Raw genomic sequence first — 24,019 nt, forward strand, 5'->3', positions numbered from 1 at the left:
CTCCAATTTCTCTGCCACTCAACTGTCAGTCAACCAGTCAACCAGTCAGTCAACCAGTCAGTCAGTCAATAAAACAGGAAGCCAGTTCCTCAGACGGGCTTTCATTCACTCATTTATTCAGTTAAGTTAGTCAGCCAGTCAGTTAACCAGTCAGTCAGTCAGTCTATCAATCAGTGAGCCAGCAACAGTCAGCCATCGGTAGGTCAGTCAGCCAGTCGATCATTCTTTCGTTCACTTATTCAGAAAGCCAGTCGTTCATCCAGTCAGTCAGTCAAACATTCTACTCAGTCAATCAGTCATGAAGTCGAATGGAAGGTCAGTTAGCCTGCCAGTCAGTCGATGAGCAAATCAATCAGTTAGTTTTTCATCCAATCAGGCAGTCAGTCAGTTAACTAGCCAGCCAGGAAAACACTAAAAAGTTCGTCCTTAGGTCAGTCGATCAGTCATACCGTCAGTAAGTCAGTCAGTCGATTAGTCAATTCATCAGTAAGACAGTCAGTCAATCAGTTAGTTCGTCATTATGTCAGTGAATCAATCAGTCGCTTCGTCAGTAAGTTAGTCAGTCGATCAATCAATTCATCAGTAAGTCAGTCAGCCAATCAGTCAGCTCGTCAGTCAGTCGAACAGTCAATCAGTCAATTCAGCAGCAAGAGTTAGAGAGTTAGTTGATCAGCCAGTTCGTCAGTATGTCAGTCGGTTCGTCAGTAAGCTAGTTAGTCGATCAGTCAAGTCGTATGCAAGTCAGTCTTTCAGTCAGTTCGTTAGTAAGTCAGTCAACAAGCAAACTAATCAGTCAATCAGTCAGTTGCAGTCATTAGATTTATCACCATTTCACCCAGAGAATCAGTCAGCCTAAGGAGTCAGTCAGTCAGTCGGTCAGTCAGTAGAGACACAAACCAACACGAAGGATTAAAGCTGCCCTCACCACGTCCGATACAGGAGTGGGTCAAGTTACAACCCTCCCCCCATTCCCCCTCTCCCCTCTCCCCCCTCATCCTTGCCACACCCTCTCAGCTTACCTTCCTTCCCATCCCCTTCTCTCCTCATTCTCTCCCATCGCTTAGACACTCACTCCTCTACCTAACCTCCTCCCCTCCTCTTTTCTTCCCAACTTTCCCTATCCTCCCCATCAACCAAGCACTCACTCACTCTTCTCCTCATCAATTTACACCCTCTTCAACTTTCCCCTTTCCTTCATTACCCTTTTCTTTTTCCCCAGCTCTCCCCGGCACCCCAACACTCCCCACCTATCCACACCACTATCTAACCTCTTCCCTTACCCTCTTCTTCTTCTCCCATTCTCCTTTTTCTTCTACCCTCCATCTCCTCCTCCCTTTCCTAGCATTCTTCTTTCTCCTCCCAGTTTCTGCCTCTCTCTTCTTTTTTCTCCCACTTTCCCTTCTTCACACTCTCCACTCTTCTCCTCTTTTCTCCTTCCTCCAGCACTTCTCTCCCTCACTTTATCTCTACTTTTTCTAACAAACAAACGTCTCTTCCTTTCATTTTCTCTCTTCATTCCCTCTCTTCTGGTGCACATTCCATCTACCTCATTCTCTCTCTCTGTGCTCCCCTCTTTGTTTTATCTTCTAATCTTCGTTCACTCTGGGTATGTTTCGACCTAAGACTTTTCCACTCCCAGAAAGATGACAGTGGTGGAGGAAGAAAGTCTTAGGTAAATACGCTCCTAGTTTCAATACTCGTGCCGGGGTCATATTTCCAAACATTTCGTCCCCCAAGCACACATATTTGACAAGCCTTTCATAGGAGTTGTGGGAATTCTCAGGAGTAGTTTAGTGAACCTGGTGGTAGTCTGACCCTTCTTCTGTACCATGATCTTAAAAAAAACCTCATTATAACTCGATTGATCTCTCTTTTTGGCCGTTGGAAATAGTTGGTATGAGAGGCGGAAGGGTCGAAGAAGAATACCAACCAACACGTCATGAAGAATTATCGATGTGGTAAATAATGATGAATAGGAGTCGGTATTAACTGTTGTAGTACGTTAGTTATGGGAAGAGTTATATTGGTAGTTTGTTGTAGTTATGTTTGAGGCAAAATCTGATAACGCAGCAAAGTAGTAAAGATGATATAGGAGAGAGAGAGAGAGAGAGAGAGAGAGAGAGAGAGAGAGAGAGAGAGAGAGAGAGAGAGAGAGAGAGAGAGAGAGAGAGAGAGAGAGAGAGAGAGAGAGAGAGAGAGAGAGAGAGAGAGAGAGAGAGAGAGAGAGAGAGAGAGAGAGAGACCTCCCCTTCCCCCCACACACACAAACTTTTTTTTTCGCCATTTCACACACAATCCAAGTCTGCTTCAGCCCTTGTTCACACACACACACACACACACACACACACACACACACACACACACACACACACACACACACGCACACACAACTTCGAAGCGCAACCATGGCTACGTACCTTTCACTTTGTCTGTCTGTCTGCCTGTCTTTCTATCTGCTTCTCTCTGTTATTTATAGAAAAAGAAGTGCAAAAAAAGTCCGTGTGTGCGTGTGTTGTGTGTGTGTGTGTGTGTGTGTGTGTGTGTGTGTGTGTGTGTGTGTGTAGGAGTGAAAGCCAGGGGTATATCTCTCTCTCTCTCTCTCTCTCTCTCTCTAGCGATGCTCTACTGAAAATAACACTTCTTAACCACTAAATAACACAAAACTAAATAATAAATACGGTTTTCTTGCTAAATACAGTCTATCGTAGCCACACACAAACAGTTGCTACGTATAGTGAAGATCATGAACTTTTTTGGCGAATTTCTCCCGCGAATCATATTACCACGAAACCTCATAACAGGGTCGATAGCCTTTTGTTTTATCTTTTCCCTTTTTTTTTTTGCGTGACGTAGTGTGGTGGCTGTCCTTACCTTTTCCCTGTCACTCCCTACCCTTCATTCCTTTTCCCAAGCCCACCTTCCCTGTCCCTGCCCTGCACTGTCCCTTCCTCCCTCGTCTCACTGCCCAAGCTGTCCAAATGGTAGACAGAAAGAAGCACATGGATGAACAGAAAGAGTGGACGGAGTGACTTCAATCATATGTATATAAAAACGTAAGGAGTCTGCAAGAGGCCGGTTGGCGTATACAAGGCAGCTCCTGTACACTCAACCCCACCTTACCTCACCATCCATGGCTTTATCTAACCTCTTCTTGAATGTATCCATGACCATTCTTGTATTGCGCAGTCGAGTTGGAGTCACACCCACACCCACACCTATTCACCTTCCCAACACCCACCCTCGCAACCACACCCATCCACCGACCCCCCCCACCTCCCATCTCCCAATCCGCGAACCCCCGTCCTCAGACACACACACTTTGGGTCATCCTCGAAGGGAAGGAGTTTAGTAATGAGGAAAACCCGCGAGTGTACGGCAGAGGCTCTACCTATATTCTCTCTCTCTCTCTCTCTCTCTCTCTCTCAGGTAAGACTCGACACCTGTTCACCTTGAGTTAATTAATGAACCGCAGAGAGAGTGTCATGAAGGGAAGAAAGCGTGTGAAAAGGTAAGGGAATGGGGAAGTGTGTGAGAAGGAAGGGAAATGGGGAAGGTTGGTATGCGGTAGGGGGGATGGGGAAGGGTGTTGATGGGTAGGGTAGTGGGGAAGGGTGTTGAGAGGTAGGAAAATGGGGGAAGAGTGTAAGGAGGTAGGAGAATGGGGAATGGTTCAGCGGTAGGGGAATGGGGAAAGGTATGAGAGGTAGGGGAATTGGGAAAGGAGTTAAGCAGTAGGGGAATGGGAATCGCGCAAGTGTACCCATTTAAGAGAGTGTACCCAGTTGAGAGTACCCATTTGAGTGTACCCTTTTAAGATAGTGTACCCATAGTAGAGAAATGACTTTGCCCCTTCCCAATGACTGTCCTTCGTAACTCTATCTACCTCGTGCATGGAGAGACGAGGGCAAGGGAAGGAGAGAGGGAAGGAGAGAGGGGGGAAGGAAGGGTAAAGTAGAGAAGGGAAGGGAAGGGAAGGGAGGAAAGGGAGGGCAATGAGAGGGGGAGAGGAGAGAGAAGGGAGAGGAGATGCAAGGAAGGGAAGGGAAAAGAGGAGGGAGGGAAGGGAAGAGAGGAGGGAGGGAAGGGAGGGCAAGGAGAGGGGGAGAGGAGAGAGAAGGGAGGGTAAGAGAGAGAGAGGGAGAGTGATGAAGATGAGATGAAGGACCAGGGGGAAATATGAGACCACCAAGAGGTTACTAATCTTTGCAGGGAGACCTTTCAACGACCCGAAGAAGGATGATGATGATGATGAGGAGGAGGAGGAGATGATGATAATGAAAGTGTAGATGAGGAGGAGTAGAAAAAGGATGATGATGATGAATATGAGGAGGAGAAAGAGGAGAACTAAAAGAAGAAATGGAAGGTATAGAAAAATTAAGACCAAGATAAAGTTTTACCTGGCCGACAAACAGGTGCGAATGCAGTTATCGGGACAGGTAAAGAGTGTCAATGGGAGGAGGAGGAGGAGGAGGAGGAGGAGGAGGAGGAGGAGGAGGAGGAGGATACAAAACTTATCGTGGTACATTCAAAGCAAAAGGTAAAAAGGAGGTGACGAAATTGAGGAAGAAGAAGAAGAAGAAGAAGAAGAAGAAGAAGAAGAAAAGAAGGAAGAAGAAAGACGGCGAAAAAAAAAAGTAAAAATGGAAGAAAACATGAACACACACACACACACACACACACACACACACACACACACACACACACACACACACACCAGTTTGACGTCACTCTTATTACTTGGGAAATACTAAGATAGAAGAGGAGGATGAGGAGGAAGAGGTGGTGGAGGAGGAGGAGGAGGAGGAGGAGGAGGAGTTTGAGGATGAAGAGGAAACATGGAAACATGGACTAGCAGGCGGCAGAAAGCCTGTTGGCTCATTACTAGGCTGCCTGCGTTCAGTGATTCAATCAATCCGTTTGCCATAGGAGTGGCTTGCAGGGAAGGATTAAAGCACTTGTGTATCTACTCTTGGGAGCGTTCAGTTCACTCCCGATGCAGCAAAGTGGCGATCAATGCGTTTCTTGAAGGAGTTGATGGTCTCTGCGCTAACCACTTCTGCAGGAAGGCTGTTCCAGTGGCGAACAACTCTATTCGAGAAATAACTCCTGCCGATGTCGGTATTGCATCGCCTTGCTTGAATTGTTTTTCCGTTGTTTCTTGTTCTCAGGTTGGTTTGTAGCGTGAAGAGTTTGGAGTGATTAACGTTGCTGAGCTTGTTCAGGTACTTAAAGACTTGTATCATGTCTCCCCGCAGGCGTTTCTTTTCCAACGTGAAGAGGTTGAGTCGCTCGAGTCGCTCTTCATAGGGCTTCGTCCTCAGTGATGGTATCATCTTCGTGGCGCGGCGCTGTACTCTCTCAAGTAATTCAATGTCTTTCCTGTAATTAGGAGACCAGAATTGCACGGCGTATTCCAGGTGGGGCCATTTTTTTTTTTTTTTTTTTTTACAGCAAAGGAGACAGACAGTCACAACACACAAAACAAAAACAAAAAAAAAAAAAAAAAACGCACACTCTGCTAAAAAGAATCCAAGAGGGTGGCCGAAAGATAGGTCAGTTTCTGGACCAGCGAATTGTACAAGGATAACATAACTCCCGGCGTCTTGTATTCGAAGTTCCTCGATATGAACCCAAGCATTGTATTGGCTTTCTTACAGGCGGAGTTGCAGTGTTTTATTTGTTTCAAGTCACTGCTGATGGTGACCCCGAGGTCTCTTTCCTCTTGCACAACATGTAGTGGTTCGCCACCCATGTGGTATGTGTGGTTGCTGTTTCTGGATCCGATATGCATTACTTTACATTTGGCAGTGTTGAAGGACATCTGCCATTTTTCTGACCACCGAGTGATCTGGTCCAGGTCTCTCTGGATAATTTCGCAGTCTGCCGTTGTGAGGGCCTTCCCACCCACCTTTGTGTCGTCGGCAAATTTTGAAAGATTGGATTTCAATCCTAGTTCTAGGTCGTTGATATATATGATGAAAAGTATGGGTCCCAGCACTGACCCCTGTGGCACTCCACTTGTGACCGGGAGCCACTCGGAGGAGGAGGAGGAAGAGGAGGAGACGGAGGAGAAAATGGAGAATGGAGGAGGTTATTTTTACTCTCTTCTCTATCTATCAATCTACCCATCTCTTATGTTTCTGCTTCACCAACTTTACACACACACACACACACACACACACCAGGGTTGGCGGTTTAAACCAAATGGTTTAAATCAAATGGTTTAAACCAATAAAAAAAACCAGTGGTTTAAACCAACTAATAAAACCATTTTTTTTGTGTGTATCTTTGTTAGTTTCATCAGTATTGTGGCTTTAACTATATGTAAGATTTTAATTATGTGCAGCAGGGTTGGCGGTTTAAACCAGGGGTGTCAAACTCAAAACCCTTGGAGGGCCAATTCATGCTCTGAAGCATAGCTAGGCACGATAACAGAAAACCTTATTCCCGATAACCGATAACTGATAATGGAAAACCTTATCGGTGATAACCGATATTCGATAACTGGAGACACAAATATAGGCGATAACCGATATAAATCTACAATTCCGATACTAGCTAGCGATAAGTCCGATAGGCGAAAACGATACTATATTGATATTTCAAATAAAAAAAAACATAGATAAATTCAAATTATCATTACCTGTATTTTAGACAACTTACAAAACCTGAAAACCACACGTTGACACGTACTACATATGGACGGTAATACTAGAAACGCCTGAACCGGTGTTGTGTTATTTGCCGTCCCCACCGTCAAAAGCTGGCGCTTTTGTTTACAAACACTGGTCTCTCGTAAACTGCGCATGCTTAGACCAGCAAGCGTAGACCTACAGTATCACAAAGCTTTTTAACTGTAATTAAGAGTTACTGGGAGGCTAAATCAGACATACAGTATCACCTAACTCCCTAACTCCAGGGAGCGCGATGCAGCGGCAGTATGCGGTGCGGGATATAGTCAGGAAAGCCCCCCCCCCCCCTCTCTCTCTCTCTCTCTCTCTCTCTCTCTCTCTCTCTCTCTCTCTCTCTCTCTCTCTCTCTCTCTCTCTCTCTCTCTCTCTCTCTCTCTCTCTCTTACAACTGTTTTTGTAGCATGCAACTGGAAAATTAGAAGAGGTCTTTCATGTTTTACTACTCTTTAACATTGCAATTAAGATGCATGTTAGAGAAGCTGCATTTTGCCTCTTTTACAGATTGTATGAAGATCAAATGAATATATTGCTAAATCCATCTCTAAATCTATCTATAATTCCTTTTCAAACTCATATATGTATATACGGATAGAATTACTGGAATAAAAATACTGAAAAAAAACATGGTTAAAAAAAACTGGTTTAAACCAAAAATAACCGTTTTTTTTTTTAAACATTGGTTTTTGCCAACCCTGACACACACACACACACACACACACACACACACACACACACACACACACACACACACACACACACACACACACACACACATATGAAGGCGAAGTTTATGTAAGAGTCCCTTAGAGAGAGAGAGAGAGAGAGAGAGAGAGAGAGAGAGAGAGAGAGAGAGAGAGAGAGAGAGAGAGAGAGAGAGAGAGAGAGAGAGAGAGAGAGAGAGAGAGAGAGAGAAATAAAAGTCCACCTTCATTTGCTGAGTGGACGACAGCTTCGCCGCGGCCACCTCTACACTGGGCGGCGACACACAACTGGCCACTCAGCAAATGAAGGGTCCGCCCACAGGTGTGTCTATCTACGCCTACAGGTAAAGGCTAAGTGTGGGGCATACGCTAAAGATGAGTGTTGCGTCGGTGTTCATCTCTGTCTCCTTGGCCCTTGAGTCTGTGGTAGAGAACCCATTAACGGCTTTCATCACCCAAATAACTGCATTCATATATGGTTATCGTTTAAATGGTTGATTATTGGTGCTTCTTGGCAACAGTTGTGGGCCAGAAACCGGTAAATACGCGGCTCTGAGTACGGTAATCTGGCAATGGTGATTTCAACTGTCAACATGATCGGGTCACATGCAGTAAAGGGTCGGAGAGGGTAAGGTAAGGTCATACTGAATGTTGTTGTATTTTGTAATGTTTTATGAGTTTAACCTTTTAAGTATTTTAGTTTGGGATAAAAAATTCTTCATATGTGGGTTAAGCGAATGGATGGACATTTGTAGTATCCTTGTGTATTCCTTTCTAGCATGATAAGCTGAACACAGAATCTCACTCGCCGGTAAAAATAATAATAACGATGCTAATAATGAGATAATAATAATAGTGATTTCTCCACTAATTGGTGTAGGCTTCTAAGAAAAAAATGGATATGTTTTTTTCCCCGATTTTTTCCCCTTCTCCATTCCCCCTTTATCCTTCTCTTTCTTTTCCTTATTTCCTTTCCTTTAATCTTTCCTCTTCCACTTTATTTACCATCTGGACCTTCCTCTAACCTTCCTCCTTCTTGGCTTCGTTTTCTTTTATTGTCTTTTTTATACTTATCAATCTTTCCTCCTCTTTTGATTCTCTTTTTCTTCTCATTATCTCCATCTCTTCCCTCTTCCTCAATAAGTTTCTCCATTTCTTCATCTTACTATTCCTCCTCCTCCTCCTCCTCCCCCACTTTCCCTCCTCTCCGTCATTTTCTTTTTTCTTCCTCCTCCTCTTCGCCATCTTTCCTCTTCCTCGTCTTTCTTCTCCCCATCTATCTTCCTCCTCCTCCTCCTCCTCCTCCTCCTCGTCCCCTCACTTTCCCTCCTCTCCGTCATTTTCTTTTTTCTTCCTCCTCCTCTTCGCCATCTTTCCTCTTCCTCGTCTTTCTTCTCTCCATCTATCTTCCTCCTCCACCTTCTCCTTTTCGTCATCTTCCTCCTCATAGTTTTCCTTCTCCTTCTTCGTCTTTGAATTCATCCTACTATTCATAATCCTCTTTTTCCTTCTCCTCCTCTTCCTCCTCCTCTTCCTTTACGTCTTCATATCCTCCTCCTCCTCCTCCTCTTCCTAATTCTCTTCATCGTCAATTTTCTCAGCTATATTTATAAGCCCTGGAATCTCTCTCTCTCTCTCTCTCTCTCTCTCTCTCTCTCTCTCTCTCTCTCTCTCTCTCTCTCTCTCTCTCTCTCTCTCTCTCTCTCTCTCTCTCTCTCTCTCTCTCTCTCTCATCTCTTTTCACTTCATTCCTTTATTCCTTCGCTTCTTATTCTTTCCCTTCCTTCGTTTCCATCATCTCTCTCTCTCTCTCTCTCTCTCTCTCTCTCTCTCTCTCTCCTTTCCGCTCCTTCGCTGAAAATATTAATTCCCGTATTAATTCCGTGTTTGGGGGAACATTTCTTGGTCAAATGAGGCCGAGAAATTAATTAGACGAAAGCTCTTAACGACGCCGCCTTCCCCGCCTTCCCGCCGAGCAAAATATGTTGACGAGACGCGCGGACGGAAAGGCGTGTACAGCGACCCCCGCCGACACACACACACACACACACACACACACACACACACACACACACACACATAGATAAATAGACAGATAGATACACACGCACAAACGTAGATGAGTTCCGATTGCGTATATTATTATTATTATTATTATTACTATTATTATTATTACTATTATCTATTATATATATTTTTTGGTGTTTCGAATGTATTAATGACAGTTAGTGACTCTATTAACTCCACCCCCCAACACACACACACACACACACACACACACACGCACACACACACACACACAGATGAGTTCGCTTCAGTGTGTTTGTGTTAGTGTGTGTGACTCTTTAAAACACACACACACACACACACACACACACACACACACACACACACACACACACACACACACACACACACACACACACACCTGTTCCACGCATTCAATTAAGGTGTCATTCACGGGTTTCTTTGTGTGTCACCTGTCAAAGATGTGCCTGTCTACACACCTGGAAACCCCCTCCCCCCCCTTTCCCCCCTTCCTCTTACTTACCATCCCCTTCCTCCCTTTATCTTTCCCTTCCTCTCTTCCTTCCCTCCTTTCCTCCGCTACCTTCTAAAACCTTTCCGCTTAAAACTCCCTTCCTTTTTTTTTTTTTTTTACATACTCCTCTAATCGCTTCTTCCTTTCTCTTCCCTTCCCTTTCCTTAATTTTTCTTCTCTTCCCTCCCCTTTCCTTTCATTCCCTTCCTTTCTCTTCCCCTCATTTCATTTTCCTTCCCTTCCCTTAATTTTTCTTCTTTTCCTTCTTTCATTCCCTTCTTTCCTTTTTTTTTTTACTTATTCCCCTTCTTTCATTTTCCCATCATCTTCTTTCGTCTAGCATCCCCTTCACTTCTTTCTTCTTTCAATCGCTCTTTCGTTTACCCTCTTCCCTTTCCTCCTCTCCTTCCCTTCCCTTTATTATCCTTCACTTTTCTCCCATTTCCTTTTCTTTATTTCTTTTCCTTTCCCTTAATTTTCCTTATTTTCCTTATACGTCCCTCCTTTCCCTTCCTTTCATTTTCCCTCACATCTTTTCCTTTCTCTTCCCCTTCCTTCATTTTCCTTCCCTTCTCTTCCTTCCCTTTTCCTTCCTTTCATTTTCCTTCACTTCCTTTCATTTCCTTTCTCTTCCCTTCCCTTAATTTTCTTTCTCTTCCCTCCCTTTCATTTTCCTTCTCTTCCCTTTTTTTCCTTTATTTTTATTTTTATTTTTTATTTACACAGACACTTGGTTACATCAGGGCCTAGTACCTATAACATTACATTATATGGCGGCACTAGTTTCTAGGCTAAAGGGAACATAGTTGGTATCCCCTATCTGAAAGCCTAACCTGTTCACAAATTGTTCAGCCACTGGTTCACAAACAGTTTATATTGTTGCGGTGGTGTGTGAACTGCTGAAGGCACTGACCGGCCGCAAGGAGACGGTTCCATGTCTGCACGTAAGTGTTTATAAACTGCCTCTGGTAGTGAGTTGTCCGGCATCGCTGTACCACCAGAGCCGTGGGTGCCGCCTCCGCTGACCGGGTGTTGGCTGTCACCTCCCGCTCCGGCTGGCGCAGCGTCCTCAGGTGTTCCACTCCCTCCTGCTGTATTTTGTACAGAGTGGTGAGGCCGGCCACGTCTCGCCGGTGTTGGAGGGTCTGCAGGGTCGGTAGGTGCTCCGGTTGTCGATCCGATGATCCTCCACGCCCTCTCCTGGATCTTGTCGAGGAGCGCGAGATGGTACTGGCAGCTCCCCCACGTTAGCACGAATACTCAAGGGAGGATCGGATTTGTGCCTTGTATAAGACCTCGCGCCCTCGACTGTCCATCAGCCAGGAGATTCTGCGGGGGGGACGTCAGCTTCCGTGAGGCTGCCTTGCCAGCTGCTGGATGTGCGTGCGGAAGGTCAGCCTGGAGTCATTCCACTTCCTCACGTGGCGTCAGCTTGAGTCCTCAAATTCAAGCTGGAGATCCACAGGTGTCCTGGCCACTACCAGCAGCTGAGTTTTGCTGGGGCAAACTTCACTTGCCACTTACTCCCCAATCTGCAATTGCTCTTAGTTGGCGTGCTGCTGGGCCTCTCCCGGCTCTATTTGAGTGAGTCAAAGTGATGTCATCGGCGAACGCTCTTGCAGGAACAAGATGGAGGGAGGTCATTTATGTACATGTTCCAGTAAAGTGGCCCGATGACGCTGCCTTGTGGCACGCCGGATCCGTTGTGGGGACTTGTGCCCATTCAGGACTACTTGAAGGTGGCGTTCCTCTAAGTAATTTTCATCAGGCACAGAAGCTTTCCTCCAATCCGGCTGCTCTCATTTTTTTCTAATAGGGCGGTGCGCCCTCAATGAACTCCATTCGTTGGATAGTAGTAGGTGGAGATCGGCTGCTGACCGGTTTTCCTGAAGCCGAACTGCCTGGCACTCAACAGATAGTGCCTATCAGGTGTCTAGTGATAACACTCCTCACGTCCGTTCGGTCGTTCTTCTTGTGCACAGGAACAACATGGCTAGTCTTCCACTTCGAATATCTTGGCTAACGCAGGAGCTGATATTGTCGGGCCAACAGCCTTATCAAGGCCTTCAGTGCCAGATACACCTCCACCTCCGTTGTTGAGAGGCTTGTCAACTTTTCTTTTGTAACTGAAGGGAGAGTCGGTGGCTCTTTTTCTGGGTGAGGGACGGTCATTTTGGCAGCAAAAGTCTTGGCAAACAACTCTACTTTTCTTTATTGTTCAGTGCCATGGTGCCATCCTCTCTTCTCAAGGTCAGAACTGTGCCTTCTTGCACCTCACCCTGATGTTCCTTGACCAGGTGCCACCACTGCTTCTCTATCTATCTTCTACATCCCTTCCTTCTTCCTCCTTTTCATTCCTATCTTTCCTCAACTTTTTGAAACCCTTCGTTTAAATCCCTTCCCTACCCCTCTCCCCCTCTTCTCCTTCATCTCCTCTTCCTCCCCTTTTCTTCTTCCTCCCATCCTTCAGCTACCCTTTGAAACCTTTCCTCTAAGATCCTCCCCTCCTCCCCCTTCCCTCCCCCTCCCTATCCCTCCTTCCCTTCGCCTCTGAAAAATATTGAAGGAGAATTTTCACCTCATAATATTCTTCTAATTACGATTCGATTCTGCGCCGTCGCTAAACCAGAAATTAAAAAAAAAAAATAATAATAAAAAAGTACAGGAAAAAATATACAGAAAAAAATGTGTAGAGAAAATTATATAAAAACAGAGACCAGGTGAAACGCGTCCAATGAAGAAGGGGGGGGAGGGGAAAGGGGAAGAGGAGTGCTAAGATGGCGGATGGAGAGAAGGTGAAGCCAACAGACCGCCATATTTCTACGTGTCTAATGTCACCGTCTTCTTCATATTCCTCACCCTCCTCCTCCTCCACTACCCTTCCTCCTCCCTCCTCCTCCTCCTCCTCCTCTTCTCCCTCCTTCCGTCTATTCTGATCAGTTCTTTTTCTTCCTCGCTCTCCCTCCCTTTCTCTTTTTCTCTTCTTTTTTTCTATTTTCTGGGCAATTCAATCCGCGGCGTGGAGGAAACCTGAGGAATGAGAGAAGATGAGGGGAGGAGTGAGGGAGGAAAAAGAGAAGAAGGCGGAGGAGAAGGAGGAGGAGGAGGAGGAAACGGGGGCGGGGGGAGGTGATGGAAGGAGGAGGAGGAGGTGGAGGAGAAAGGGGAAGTGAATGGGAGATGAGATAGAGATGAATGAAATGTGGAGGAGGAGGAGGAGGAGGAGGAGGAGGAGGAGAGGGGTGGGGGGAGAAGACTGAGAGAAGATTAAACCAAATATTTCTCGTAATTACGTTTTTCTGTCTGTCTGTCTGTCTGTCTTATTGGCCTCGTTATTAATCACGAGTTCTTGTTTCCTGTATTTTTTTTTTGGCTATTGATGATGATGATGATGATGATGATATCTCTCTCTCTCTCTCTCTCTCTCTCTCTCTCTCTCTCTCTCTCTCTCTCTCTCTCTCTCTCTCTCTCTCTCTCTCTCTCTCTCTCTCTCTCTCTCTCCTTCCTCCTTTTTCTTCCTTTTCTTCTTCGCTGTTTCCTTCTCCTCCTCCTAATTTCTCCTCCCTTTTCCTCTTTTTCTCTCTTACTTCTTCTTTCTCATCATCATCATCTTCCACTCCTTCCTCCTCTTCATCTCTTTTTCCTCCCCTTTTCTTTCTTCTTCCTTTCTTCGTTTCATCCTTTTTCTTCCTCATCGTCTTCCTTCTTCTTCTCCCTTTTTTCTTCTCCATAATTTTTTCATCTTCCTTTTCTTTGTCTTCTCCTCCTCCTCCTCCTCCTCCTCTCATAATTTCTTCTTTTTCTGCCTCTTTTCCTCTCTTACTTCTTTCTCATCATCATCATCATCATCTTCTTCCCCTCCTTCCTCTTCTTCGTCTTCTTTCTCAACATTTTTCTTTAATCCAACAAGCGGATGGAAATAAAAGGTCAAAGAAAGAAAGAAAAGAAAAGAAAAAGATGGAAACTACAAGAAATTTAAATATTTCTATCTTCTTATTTTCACCACATATATTATTTGTTCCCACTATCACCTTCATCATCATCATCATCCTTCTTCCCTTCTTTATTTAACCTAACCAGCGAAAAAAGAATACAGGGAAAATAGGCGGAAAATACGATAAAAAAATACACGAGTTCTCCTTCCTTTCTCCCTTCTTCTTCCTTCACCTTCACCTTCTTCTCCCTTCCTTTCTTCCATCTTCCTCCTTCACCTTTAATTTCTTTCTTCCTTCCTTCCTTTCTTCTTTCTCCTTCGCCTTTTTCCTTCATTTCTTCTTTCTTTTACTCCTTCACCTTCTTCCTTCCTTCCTTTCTTCTTTCTCCTTCATCTTTTTCATTCATTTCTTCTTTCTCTTACTCCTTCACCTTCTTTTTTTCTTCTTTTCTTCTTTCTCCTTCATCTTTTTCCTTCATTTCTTCTTTCTCTTACTCCTTCACCTTCTTTTTTTCTTCTTTTCTTCTTTCTCCTTCATCTTTTTCCTTCATTTCTTCTTTCTCTTACTCCTTCACCTTCTTTCTTTCTTCCTTTCTTCTTTCTCCTTCATTTCTTTTCTCTTTCTCCCTTCTTTCTCTTTCTCCCTCACCTTCTTTGCTCTTCACCTTCACCTTCTTTCTTCCTTCTTCTCCTTCACTTTCTTTCTTCCTTTTTTCTCCTTTATCTTCACCTTCTTCCTTCCTTCTTTCTCCTTCACCTTCACTTTCTCTCTCCCTTCTTTCTCCTTCATCCTTCACCTTTCTTCTTTCTCCTTCATCTTCACTTTCTGTCTTCCTTCCTTCTTCACCATCATCATCACTAAATCCCTCTCTGTCTTCTTTATCTAACCTAACCAGCAGAAAGAAGAAGGCGGAAAATACGACAAAATCCACAAATGTTTCTTTCCATCGTTCTGTCCTTCACCGCCTCCGTCTTCCTCTTCATCGCCTCCGTCACCGCCGCCTTCAGATAAATCCAGGTGACCACAGTTGCCTATTAAATGTTGCCGCTCCACCTGCCTACCTTGATCAGCGTGGCGGCATAAGTGTGGCTTGATGAGGGGGGGGGAGGGAGGGAGGGAATGAGGGAGGGAGGGAATGGAGGGAAGTAGGGAGGGAGGGAGGGAAGGGAAGATGGATTGTCATTATCACAGTTTTTGTAATTGCCTTCACTAAGTTTGTCTGTCTTGCTTTTTTTAGGTGTTTTTTTGTTGTGTATGTGTGTGTGTGTGTGTCTTCCTCTCTCTCTCTGTGCCTCTCCTCCTCTCTCTCTCTCTCTCTCTCTCTCTCTCTCCTCTCTCTCTCTCTCTCTCTCTCTCTCTCTCCTCTCTCTCTCTCTCTCTCTCTCTCTCTCTCTCTCTCTCTCTCTCTCTCTCTCTCTCTCTCTCTCTCTCTCTCTCTCTCTCTCTCTCTCTCTCTCTCTCTCTCTCTCTCTCTCTCTCTCTCATTGTGTCTTGTCAAGTGACGCGCGCCACAAACAAGATATCTTTTTTCACGCTTCAAAATGCTAAAATAAATAAGGAACAACAACAGCAACAACAACAACAACAACACACACACACACACACACACCAAGATACACGACAATACAGCACTTCATCATTTTTTTTAAGGTTCTTTTCATAGTGAAGGAAGGAAGGAAGGAAGGGATGGAGGGAGGGAGGGAAGGAGTGGTGTCTTCCTTTCCTTCATCCTCCTCCTTGTCTCCGTCTTTCTTTTCTTCCTGTTTCTCTTTGTCCCCCTCCTCTTTTTCCTCTTCTCCTTTCTCCTCCTACAGAATGACTAGCCCTTCGCAGCAATACTTCTTCGTCAGTGTTCACAGCTTCCTCAGACTGACAGCCGAGAGGAGGAAGAGGAAGAGGAGGAAGATGAAGAGGAGGAAGAGGGAGAGGAAGAGGAGGAAGAGGACGAGACAATGACACAGATGAAGAGAAGCAGATTGGGGAAGGGAGGAGGAGGACATGAGGTAAACCAATGAGGAGGAGGAAGAGGATGAGGAAGAGGAGGAGGAGGAGGAGCAGAGTTGTTGTGGTCTGAAGCATCACGAGAGAAACACCATCAGGGAGCTAAGCCAACTCCTCCTCCTCCTCCTCCTCCTCCTCCTCCTTTTTCCTTCTCCTCCTCCTCCTTTTTCCTCCTCCTTCTTCCCCTCTCATCCTCCTACTCCTCTTTTTATTCTTCGTTTTCACAAGTGGAATTTAGTGTTAGACAGGAAGAACTCGTAGCAATGGTTCTAAGTTCTATTTCCAACTCAGTAAAGACACAGGCAAAAACTGACCAGTACCACATGAGAAACACTCCACTATCCACCACAAAGGCAGAGAAAGACCTGGGAGTGTATGTTACCAGACTACCAGTGAAGGGATATCCAGCACACCAATACCACATGGGAAACACTCCACTATCCACCACAGAGGCAGAGAAAGACCTGGGAGTGTATGTTACCAGGCTACCAGTGAAGGGATATCCAGCACACCAATACCATATGAGAAACACTCCACTATCCACCACAAAGGCAGAGAAAGACCTGGGAGTGTATGTTACCAGGCTACCAGTGAAGGGATATCCAGCATACCAATACCACATGGGAAACACTCCACTATCCACCACAAAGGCAGAGAAAGACCTGGGAGTGTATGTTACCAGGCTACCAGTGAAGGGATATCCAGCATACCAATACCACATGAGAAACACTCCACTATCCACCACAAAGGCAGAGAAAGACCTGGGAGTGTATGTTACCAGGCTACCAGTGAAGGGATATCCAGCATACCAATACCACATGGGAAACACTCCACTATCCACCACAAAGGCAGAGAAAGACCTGGGAGTGTGTGTTACCAGGCTACCAGTGAAGGGATATCCAGCACACCAATACCACATGGGAAACACTCCACTATCACCACAGAGGCAGAGAAAGACCTGGGAGTGTATGTTACCAGGCTACCAGTGAAGGGATATCCAGCATACCAATACCACATGAGAAACACTCCACTATCCACCACAGAGGGAGAGAAAGACCTGGGAGTGTATGTTACCAGGCTACCAGTGAAGGGATATCCAGCACACCAATACCACATGGGAAACACTCCACTATCCACCACAGAGGGAGAAGGCTGGCTTATAAATATGAAGTCAGTTTAGGAGGAGTGCCGCCGGAGAAGCTGTCATCGAGCATGGAGGTGAGGGAGGAAATGGTGTCTTGATCGCTGACGTCGGAAAAAAAAATATTACCTTCCATTATTTTAGCCACATATTCATAGCCCATCTTTCGGCCATTTCTCTTGACTCATTTCTAGGAGCAGTGAGTAGCGGGCTTTTTTTCCATTAGTTTCCTCTTTTTTGCCCTTGAACTGTTTCCTCTACTGGGAGAGGCAGACTACACATCCAGGAAGAACAAGAAACAAGCTGCAAGGTAAAAGCGACCTTGTATTTGGTGTACCGAGGGTTGCTTTCCCCTGCAACTTGTACCTTGTTCTTCCTGGGATGTGCAGCGCCTGTCCTATACCCCCCCCCCCCCCCTCTTCCTGCCTTGCCCAGTGAAAACAAAGCAGAAAATAATGGCTGTGTCCCTCACCTCTCTTCTCCTTCTGACTCCCCCCCCCAAAAAAAAACTACAAAGACTTATTATATGTATACAGAATAATATATACATAATTTCATAGTAAATAGCTGACATATGAGAGAGAGTGATGCATTGAAGGTGATGAGGGAGGACTGTGGAGAGGCTCGGGACCCGCCCAAACTGACTTCACAGCTGAGTTTGACAATTAGAGTAGTGGATTTGTTTTACAGCAGAGGAGACAGTGCAAGGGCGTAAAAAAAGAAAACAATAATGAAAAAAAAAAGCCCGCTACTTACTGCTCCTAATGAGTGGAACAGGCTCGGCCATCAACATGTGAGTGCTAATACAATAAACACGCCAAGAAAAGGTCAGATAAATTCATAAGCTGTGGTAACCCGGGTGTTATAGTGGCCCTGTGTCGGGATGATAGGTTAGCTCCCACCACAAGGCTAAAATGACTAACGTACCGGAGATGAGCATTGCCGCCACGCGTAGGTATGGCGTATGCTCCCAACTCTTCGTATACCAATGCTCACTACTCGCGTCACAGTTAACTTTTCTTTCCCCTCTTTTCCCTCCTTCACTTTTTCATCTCTACTTCCTCTTCCTATTCATTTAGTTTCCTTTTTCTTCTTTCCTCTTCACCTTCTACTTTTTCTCCTTCTGCCTCCTCCTTCTCCTCTTACTGTCTTTTACTTCACCCTCCTCCTCCTCCTCCTCCACTTCTCCTCCTCCTCCTCTCGCCGTGTGTGAGCCACCGGGGAGGCGTGGTGGCGGTGGGGGGCGCTGGGCTGAGCCGCGGAGCCAACACGAGCCGCGCCGCTGACCACGATAACAAAAGCCTCGCGAGGGTCCCTTCACGCTGCTTAGGCCGGGGAGGTAAACACTGACGCCCAGCCCTTCGCCTTCTCCTGCTTCTTCCTCTTCTTCTTCTTCCCTGTCTTTTTCTTGATCTTCTTGTTCTTCTTCTTTCTTCTTCTTCGTCTTCTTTTTCTTTGTCTTTGTCTTCGTTCTTCTCATTCTCTTTGGCTTCGTCTTTCTTCTCGTTCTCTTTCTCCTCCTCCTTCTTCCTCTTCTCCTTCCTGTCTTTCGTCTTCGTCCTCCTCCTCCTCCTCCTTCTCCTCTTCATCTCCCTCCTTTTGCTTCTTCTCATTGTTTTCGTTTCCCTTCTTCTAATCTTTCTCGTCCTTCTTTTTCTTCCTCTTCCTCCTCCTTCTTGTCTTTCTTCTTTGTCCTCCTCTTCCTCTTCATCTCCCTCCTCTTGCTTCTTCTCTTTGTCTTCCTCTCCCTTCTCCTCTTCTTTCTCCGCCTCCTCCTTGGTCTTCTTCCCCAGCACCCTTTTCTTCGTCTCCCTCCTCCTCCTCCTCCTCCTTCCCTTTGTCTTCACCTTCTTCCCTATCGCCCTTATCTTCATCTCCCTCCCCCTCCTCCTTCTTGACCTCCTCTTCACCTCTCTCTCTTCCTCCTCCTCCCTGTCTTCACCTCCCTCCTCAATCTTGTTTTTCTCTGCTCCTTCTTCCTCTTCCTACTTCTCCTTCTTGTCTTCTCCCTCCTCTTCCTCCTCTTTATTACCTTCGTCTTCCTCCTCTTCCTGTTTCTCTCCGTCTTCCTCTACGTGTACATCCCCCTCCTCTTGTTCTTCCACTCCTTTTTTCTTCTTGTTTTTCCTCTTTATCTTCATCCTTCTACTCTCTATTTACTTTCCCTTTCTTTCTTATCTTGTCCTTCTTGTTCTGTGTGTGTGTGTGTGTGTGTGTGTGTGTGTGTGTGTGTGTGTGTGTGTGACCTTAACTAACTATGGCCTGCCACCCCCCCCTCCCCCCACCCCCCACAACCCACCCCACCACACCACCCCCACCACACCTGAACAAAGCGTTAATTATGCCAGTTGCGGGAGACAGGTGAGAATGCTGCCCCCTATTTCCCCTCTCCCTTTCACCCCCCCTTCCCCCACCTCCTCCTCCTCCTCCCCCTCCTCCTCCTCTCCCTCAGCCTAATAAACAGCGAGTCAAAGGCGGTCTTATGCAGGGCTTTCCCAATGGATCGGTCTGACTTACTGGGCTTCCGTACGCCTGTTTTGGCCGGCCCGGTCTTGACACGCGCACACACACACACACACACACACACACACGCACTCATTGAAAGTCCGTTGGTGTTATTATGTATGGCAAGAACGTAAGAATAAAGGAAAGAAGTCATCAGAGAAACAAAGAAATTACTAGGGAAAAGGAAACGAAGAAGTGAAAGAAAGAAATGGAGGGTAAAGAGATGGATAAGGAGTGTTGGTGAAGAGAGAGAGAGAGAGAGAGAGAGAGAGAGAGAGAGAGAGAATAAAGAATAAAAGAAAACAAATCACATCACGAAATAAAGAAAATAATAAAGAAAAGTTGAGATAAGATATAAATAATGCGGAAATTTTCACATGCAATAATAAAAAAAGAGTAATAAAAATAATAATAACAATAATAATAATAATAATAATAATAATAATAATAATAATAATAATAATAATAATGTGTTTCTTTCTTTCTTTAGTCTTTTACTCTTCCATTCACTCCTCCTCCTCCTCCTCCTCCTCCTCCTCCTCCTCCTCCTCGACGAACTCCCAATAATTCTTCTACTTTTCTTTCTTTTATTTTCCTTCCACTTGGGTCTTCTCTCTCCTCTTACCTTTTCCTCACACTCTCTCCTTATCCCTCCCCTCCTCCTCCTCCTCCTCCTCCTCCTCCTCCTCCTCCTCCACCTCCTGCTCCTCCACGGTGGACAAAGATGTCGCCTCCTAACAAGCAATTTTCGGTTCCGGGGATGCGAGAGGAAAAAATCCCAAATATTGACTCAGGGGAATCAATCTCTGGCCGTTTTATGTCAACGAAAATGTCGTAAATATACTTCCTAAGAGGGCGCGAGGGGGGAGGGGGGAGATCGATGGAGGAGGAGGAGGAGGAGGAGGAGGATGGGGAGGTGGAGGAGGGGGAAGAGAAGGAGGGGGAGGAGGAGAAGGAAAGGGAGGAGAAGTAGGAGGAGGAGGAGGAGGAGGAGGAGGAGGCAGGGAAGGAAGTGGAGAAGGAAGGAGGGGGGTGAGGAGGCGGAGGAGAAGGAGGAAGTGGAGTAGGAGGAGGAGGAGGAGGAGAGGAGGAGGAGGAGGAAGGGAAGGGAAGGAGGAAGAGGAAGGTGAGAAGGAGAGGGAAGAGGAGGAGGAGTGGGAGGAGGAGGAGTAGGAGGAGGAAGGGAAGTGGAGGAGGAGGAGGAAGAAGGAAGGGAAGAGGGTTAGGAGGCGTGGGTGGAGGAGGGGGAGGAGGTGGAGGAGGAGGAGGGGGAGGAGGTGGAGGAGGAGGAGGAGGAGGAGGAGGGGATGAAAAATATTGGAAGTAGTATTAGGGTAAGTCGTGAGAAGAGAAGGAGAAGGAGGAGGAGGAGGAGGAGGAGGGGATGAAAAATATTGGAAGTAGTATTAGGGTAAGTCGTGAGAAGAGAAGGAGAAGGAGGAGGAGGAGGAGGACGAGGAAGAGGAAGAGAAGAAAACTTGGGAAACATGGAAAACCAGTCAACAGAAAACCTCTCGACTTCAAACATAACAATTGTCTGCTATAGTGAGTCAGTCTATTCCTCTCTTCATTAATGACCAACAGAACAAACTAAAGCACTGTCTGTTTAGTTCATGTCTATCGCAACGAAATAATCAATCAATGCGATTCTTAAAGGCATTGATCGTTTTGCACACACACACTGATTCTATAGTAAGCTTGTTCCAGTGACGGATTATAAGGCCTTTCCCAATGTCCTCAGTCTTGTAGTTTCATGTTGGTGTGTTAGTGTGCTCCATCGTCTTCCGGTAAAGGTTCTTATTCTACCTCTCCCCTTGCATAGTTGTCTGATTTTTTCTCTTCTATATTCATCTTTTCACCTGGTTATCTCCTTTATCTTGTTCTGTATTTCTCTCTAAACTTGCTTATCACACTTCTTGTCTTCTATATTCATCTCTCCACCTGGTTGTTTGATTTCTCTTCTTCTACTTTCACCTTTTCACCTGGTTAACTTATTTCTCCTACTCAAACTATTCATCTCTCCACCTGGTTATCTCATTTCTCTTCTCCACCTACTTATCTGTTTTCTTCTGCTATCCGGTAATCTCTCCACCTGGTTATCTCATTTCTCTTCTACATTCATCTCTCCACCTGCTTATCTGTTTTCTTCTGCTATCCGGTAATCTCTCCACCTGGTTATCTCATTTCTCTTCTACATTCATCTCTCCACCTGCTTATCTGTTTTCTTCTGCTCTCCGGTAATCTCTCCACCTGGTTATCTAGTGTTTCCACCTCTCCACCTGCTCATCTGCTTGCTCCTGCTCAAACTATTCATCTCTCCACCTGGTTATCTAGTTATTCCACCTCTGCACCTGTTTCTCACATTTCCTTTTCTACCTTCATCTCTCCACCTGTGTCTCTCACTTCTCCTGTTCTTTATTAATTTCTCCATCTGGTTATCTCACTTCCAGCACTCGTATATCAGTTAGGAGATCAAATAACCGTGAGTGATCGAGGTTGTTGAATGTGTGTTGAGTGAGGGACTTGAAGAACTAAAAAACCCTCCCTCCCTTCCTCGTGGTCGTCCTTCCCTCCCTTCCTCGTGGTCGTCCTTCCCTCCCTTCCTCGTGGTCGTCCTTCCCTCCCTTCCTCGTGGTCGTCCTTCCCTCCCTTCCTCGTGGTCGTCCCTCCCTCCCTCCCTCCCTTCCTCGTGGTCGTCCCTCCCTCACTTTCTCCCTCCCTCACTTTCTCTCTCCCTCCCTCCCTTCCTCCCTCCCTCGTGGTCGTCCCTCTCTCCCTTCCTCCCTTCCTCGTGGTTGTCCCTCCCTCCCTTCCTCCTTCCCTCGTGGTCGTCCCTCCCTCCCTCCCCCCCTCCCTCGTGGTCGTCCCTCCTTGCCAACGACGGAAAGAAGTTGAGTGGAGTTTCTTGAAAGTCGTTCTTCATAGGCCTGTGCTCTCAACGAAGGTAGGTCTATTTTTTTCCTCAATTTTCTTGTATTTAGTTTCTATTTTATTTATTTATTCGTTTGTTTTTATTTACTAATTTCCTTTTTACTTTACTCACTTATTTGCTTACTTGTTTTGTCTTTATGTTAGTTTTTTTTGTTCTGTTTTTTTTTTTTTTAACACCCTGTCGTCTCTCTCTCTCTCTCTCTCTCTCTCTCTCTCTCTCTCTCTCTCTCTCTCTCTCTCTCTCTCTCTCTCTCTCTCTCTCTCTCTCTCTCTCTCTCTCTCTCTCTCTCTCTCTCAACGAAGGTATAATTCTTTTTTCTATTTTTTCGTGTTTCTTCTATTTTTATATTGACTTTTTTACTTTATTCATTCACTTATTTACTTAATTTTATCATCTATATTTATGTTTTTTTTGCTCTCTCTCTCTCTCTCTCTCTCTCTCTCTCTCTCTCTCTCTCTCTCTCTCTCTCTCTCTCTCTCCTTGTTAACCTCATGCTTTCACGTTGAGTGGCAGCGAGTGGTGAAAGGGAAGGAGGGGTAAGGGGTTTGGGGTAAGGGGGGGAAGAGAGAGGAGGGGGGGGGGAGAGAAGACAGGGAGGGAAAAATGGAGACAGAAAGAGAGCAGAGAGAGAGGATTAGATAAGTCGTGCATTATTATTATTATTTTTATTATTATTATTATTATTATTATTATTATTATTATTATTATTATTATTATTATTATTATTATTGTTATTATTATTATTGTTATTACTGTCATTACTTATTCCCACACTGTCGCCCATGCAATAACAAAATCTAAGTACTCGTTTAATTTAGGGGTAGGAGGGGGCCGGAGCATTGCCTCGGTGTTCAAATCAGTCTCCTTAGCCTCGAAACACGGTACAGACTAACATAAGAACTAACATAAGAACCTAACATAACATAAGAACCACTAACATAAGAACCTAACATAACATAAGAACCATTAACATAAGAACCTAAGAACATAAAGGGACATATTATTTAAACATTTCGGCGCCCAAACTCATATTTCACAAGGCTTTCGTAGGAGTTTCGGGTATTTCCAGGGGTAGTTTAATGACCCTGGTGGTAGTTTGACCCTTCTTCTGTGCCATGAACCTAAAAAAACTCTGATTAGAACCCGACTGATCTCATTTTCGGCATTTGGAAATAGGTGATGTGAGTGTATCGGGCTTTTTTTTTTCTCTCTCGTTACTTTTTTTGGCCATTGAGCTGCTTCCTTTACTGTAAACACACACACACACACACACACACACACACACACACACACACACACACCATCTATTTTATCTCTTTCCACTCTTCTCTTTCCTTCATTTCCTATCTCTTCCCTCTCTTTTTTTTCCTTTTCCATCCATCCCATCTTTCTTCTTCTCTTTCCTCCATTTCTAAGCTCTTCCCTGATGTTTCCTTTTCCATCCATTCTCTTTTCTTTCTCTTATTTCATCCACACACACACACACACACACACACACACACACACAAGAAAGGTAAGACAGAACACCACCATAATAAAAGACAGCGAGCGAGTGATTCTTTTCCTTCCT

At 45.3% G+C, this 24,019-nt stretch overlaps 2 long non-coding RNA genes across 3 annotated transcripts in view; both read right to left on the bottom strand.

Annotated features, from left to right (window-relative positions):
- The window catches only part of LOC127004119 (uncharacterized), an 87,606-nt gene that overhangs the window by 26,073 nt on the left and 37,514 nt on the right, over nt 1–24,019 (bottom strand). The gene's annotated exons all lie outside the window — the stretch shown is intronic.
- On the bottom strand, nt 16,042–16,941 carry LOC127004121 (uncharacterized). Its single transcript, XR_007757637.1, has 3 exons — nt 16,830–16,941; nt 16,435–16,731; nt 16,042–16,335 (listed from the first exon to the last, which is right to left on the bottom strand). It is a non-coding gene; the product is annotated as an uncharacterized LOC127004121 (long non-coding RNA).

The sequence above is a fragment of the Eriocheir sinensis genome, chromosome 27 (assembly GCF_024679095.1).
Source record: "Eriocheir sinensis breed Jianghai 21 chromosome 27, ASM2467909v1, whole genome shotgun sequence".
In the NCBI taxonomy this organism is placed as follows: Eukaryota; Metazoa; Arthropoda; class Malacostraca; order Decapoda; family Varunidae; genus Eriocheir; species Eriocheir sinensis.